This window comes from Pollicipes pollicipes, unplaced genomic scaffold (assembly GCF_011947565.3).
Source record: "Pollicipes pollicipes isolate AB1234 unplaced genomic scaffold, Ppol_2.1 Scaffold_7231;HRSCAF=8579_pilon_pilon_pilon, whole genome shotgun sequence".
Taxonomy (NCBI): domain Eukaryota; kingdom Metazoa; phylum Arthropoda; class Thecostraca; order Pollicipedomorpha; family Pollicipedidae; genus Pollicipes; species Pollicipes pollicipes.
Window position 1 is genome coordinate 36,721,049 of NW_023597034.1, and position 4,006 is coordinate 36,725,054.

A 4,006-nucleotide genomic window follows, 5' to 3' on the forward strand; every position below is an offset into this window, starting at 1 on the left:
GCTGCAATTTCGGATGGAAAATGACGCACATGTTTCGAAAGAGCAGCCCTGTTAAGCGGTAGTAATTGTATCTTCCATAGAGGAATGCGCTATGTGCGCCTGCGACATGTGCTCAAGGTGTTTGAGATTCTGAAACGGTAGGTGCTAAAACAAATTGTGAACAGATTGTCCGTGGTTTGCTTAATTTTGAATGCAATTGTGACTTGCAAATGAATGTAGGCTGCTAATAATGAAGTGATCGTTGTTTGCCTCATTTGAAATGTTCCTTTTAAGCATAAAGATATCAAATATATGATACAACAAGTGGTCCCACGCGTAGAAGTGCAACAATCGCCTGAGCACTTTTGTCAGTGAGCAGTTGCATGTTTTTAAAGCCAGCTATGAAGGGTTGAACTTCAGAGCATTTATCTGATTTTGTGCTTGAAGTACACCACAAGGCACAACCTAAGTGAAGACATCAGTCTGTGGTACATTAGGAGAATGTGCATGAAGTATGCCTACATGAAGTAGAGGCACTTGAGATGCTGGAACTTATGAACAAGGATGTCCATTTCAAGAGTAGGGATGCTGTCAAAAGCTGAACTTAGCTTATGCCACACCATGCCTGGAGTATTATGCACAGGGTTGGTCCCATGTACCCAAAAGGATATGGATAGGCCTGGAGGGGGTATGGTAAAAAGCAACTAGGATAATAACTATGATTAGCAACTTAGAATATGAGGAGATACTTCAGGTCTTGGATTGTATTCATTGAAATATCATAGATGTAGAGGGGTTCTCATAGAGGTATTTAAGATTGCAAAGGGAAAGACAAGGTAGATCTACAAGTGCACTTGAAGTTAGGCAGAAACTTAGAGGGAAACCAGTCTCAATAGCAAAAGGTAGGAGCAGAACTGTGAAGCTGCATATGTCACTTAGTCAAAGCATAATCAACAATTGGAATGGACCCAGGACTGCCAAAACAAAGTTGTAGAAAGTCCCCTCCCTAGCAACAGTTGAAAATGATCTGGACAACTTCTGTTGATCTAAGGGATCTTATCTCTAGTAAATTAGGGAAGTGAGGTCATAAGATTAGTGGCTAGCATGGGTTAGAAACCATTAATGGGCCCTGTTGGTCTGTCTGTTGGTCTGATGTGTTTGTGTCTTTATGCCTAGAGCTGAGCTCTTGGTGTTGTGTGACATGGTTGTCAGTTGTCATTCAACTTGTTCAGTGGTCATTTTAGTTGTAAAATACTGTTTAAGTGGCAGAGGTGCATGTCATTTACTTCCCCGCACTACTAGTGTTGGAAAATCTAAAAGTCTTCCTGGTAGCAGAGTACAAATGTTTTATAGTGGAGTACAAAATTATCCAAGTGCTGCAGGTCATTACAGTTGTATTTATGTTATCTTTAAGAGATAACAGTACAGTTGGTGGTACTCAACAAAAGCCCCACTTTTTATTTACAGCAATTCATGTAAAAACACTTTAAATGAAAGGAAACATCAGTATTAAACATGGCACACTGAAACAACAGTCTCTTACTGTGTACTATGCAACATGTGTGAATATACATAGGTTTGCAATTTATGAAAGGTTCTGCCTACACCCTCCGAAATGAAGAGTAATTACCCATTGGGCTTACACACTCTCCCAAATGGAGGGCGACTACACACCGGGCTAATGCACCCTCCAAAATGGAGGCTGGGTATGATACGCACAGCCAGAAAAAAAAGTGGTACACAAAAAAATGTGAAGTAACATGCCACAGACTGCTACCTACTCATGCTCCCACCACGATCACGCTGCTCACGGCTCCACCACGGTCACGTCACTCACAGCTCCACCAGCTAACTGGTTTTAAAAACAGCTAAGCATTTATGCCCCCCACCTTGCAACTCCCAGTCAACAACACGAGGCTCTGCATGTCCTACCTGAACAATAGAGACAGGCAGCACTCCTCACCGATTTATGGAGCCAGCGGGAGTATCATGCCTGCCAGACCCGTGCAGGCCGACCAAAAGGGATCAGAGTCAGTCACTCCGCTGACTCCGGCGGATAATGCAATGTATAAATGGATTTTGATGCGCTTTTACTGATACCATTGAAGAATATGATAATTCACGCTGCAATTTAATCATAATTTTGTCCTTAATCTTGTTTTTGTCCTTCTCCGTAATTTGTCGGACCAAAATTATGGGTTCATCTTACTCCGGTGTTCTGGTGTTTTTACCGGAGTGAGATGGGCTGTCTCCAAACAGTTTTTTGGGCGATGTATAGCAGCGTTTTTCAACTTAAAAGGATATTTTTGTAAAGCATGAATTACCAGCTCCAATTTCACACCCTTAAGTGACAATTTAACTTTGTTTAAGTCCACAGCTTCCGTAACATTTTTGTACTCCGGGTACCAGGAAGTGGCCAAAAATCCAACCACATGGCAGTTCTGGATGAGTACAAATAATAGTACAAAATAAGTCCTTCATAATCGTGATGTCCATCTCTGTACAGCTTCCCTCCAAATGCTTACAAATCTGTCCGAGGCATGAGCGCGAGCAGAATATTTATGCTCTTGACAAATCAGTCACGAGGAGGCGAACCATTAAAGCCAATTGGAAGAGCTCTGCTGTGTTCAAACCTCCAACCCTGAGCTGGGAGGTGGGTGCGAGCCGCTGAATAGTTGAGACGTTTCCGACACTGAATTGCGAGTGATTCTCTTATTTGCATTGCCATGACACAGTGGTGTTGCGTGAGTAGGCAGCCATCTGTGGTAGGTGATTGGCAGTGTGGTTTTCTATGACTGTTCGTTGCATCTTTGGCATTAATGTGATTCGTCGTCAATGGTAGGTTAAGTGATATTCAAGTTGGTCTGTGTAGGGCATAGGAAACGAGAGCTTGGCTGATCCACAGACCGGTGCGATTCTGGTACTCGTAACTCATTTCCCGGTATTGTTCAAAGGCGATATTCCATTCAAACATTCACACTTTACTTTTCACATTTCCATACATGGTTTATCATACACCTTAGATGGCAGGCAGACACAGGCTGCTTGCTATTGGCACCTCAGTCTGGTGGGTGCAAGATTTGTGCTCTCACGGATATCAATACATGGCTCCTAATGGAAGCAGCAAGTCTCACGCTGTTGCGCCTTTTGGTTTTTTTTTTGTCCTGACACAAAAAGGTAAAATGAGTTTCCCACAGGCCGTTTTTGTTGCATCATGATGGCGTACAAAATATTTCATATTACCTAGTCTACAATCCTGCGGTATAAAAATCTCCCAGTATACATTATGCCAGGAGACGTCAAGTTTTCCCAACCTGCGTCTAGGCAGATTTGTCCATAGAAACTGCTTTTGCTGGCTCCTCTGCATTTGCAGTTGGGTATAGTCAGGAAGTACCTGAATGTGGTTGGTCTTCCAGGTCTCAGGATGACGTCCGGGTTCTACAGCTATGCCAAGCTGACCAAGAATGCCACCGAGTACGCGCGGCGAATGAACCGGCTGAGCTGCCGCATCTTCGGCGAGGTGGCGCGGCCCACCACGCAAACGTCCATGAGAGTGGTGAAGCTGCTGTCAGAAAGGCCCAAGTACAAGGACCCAGAGTATGTGACTACTATCCACGCTTTAAAGAGACCTACTAACTTGATGATTCGGCTCAGGGCACTGGGTCTGTACCGGGACTGAGCACCAGGACTTCAACGATGAGATGAAGCGGTTGCGGAAGCTTAGAGGCAAGGGACCGCCCGGCCAAAGGGCCAGGGCAAGCGGGCCAAGAAGTAGGGATGGGCCCTTTTTCTCTCGTGGTTTGTCAAGTGCGTGGCTTGCGCAACTCAGTGATGCTCCGTCGAAAATGTTCTGTTTGAATGCTGTTTAGTCCAGTAAGAACAGCGTTGTGTCGTAAGCAGTCTGCTGACATAAACGAGGAAAGAGCGTATTGCTGTTTCGTACTGGCGAAGATGTCTACATCTCTGTGCTGAGATCTCCAGTTTGTTCGAGGACGGCCTGGGTGCTCTTGCGCGACTCGGTGACTCG

At 44.6% G+C, this 4,006-nt stretch overlaps 1 pseudogene; it reads left to right on the forward strand.

The window, feature by feature from the left end:
• The first annotated feature begins 460 nt into the window (after positions 1–460).
• On the forward strand, positions 461–3,754 carry LOC119110290 (28S ribosomal protein S33, mitochondrial-like; annotated as a pseudogene).
• Positions 3,755–4,006: the final 252 nt, after the last annotated feature.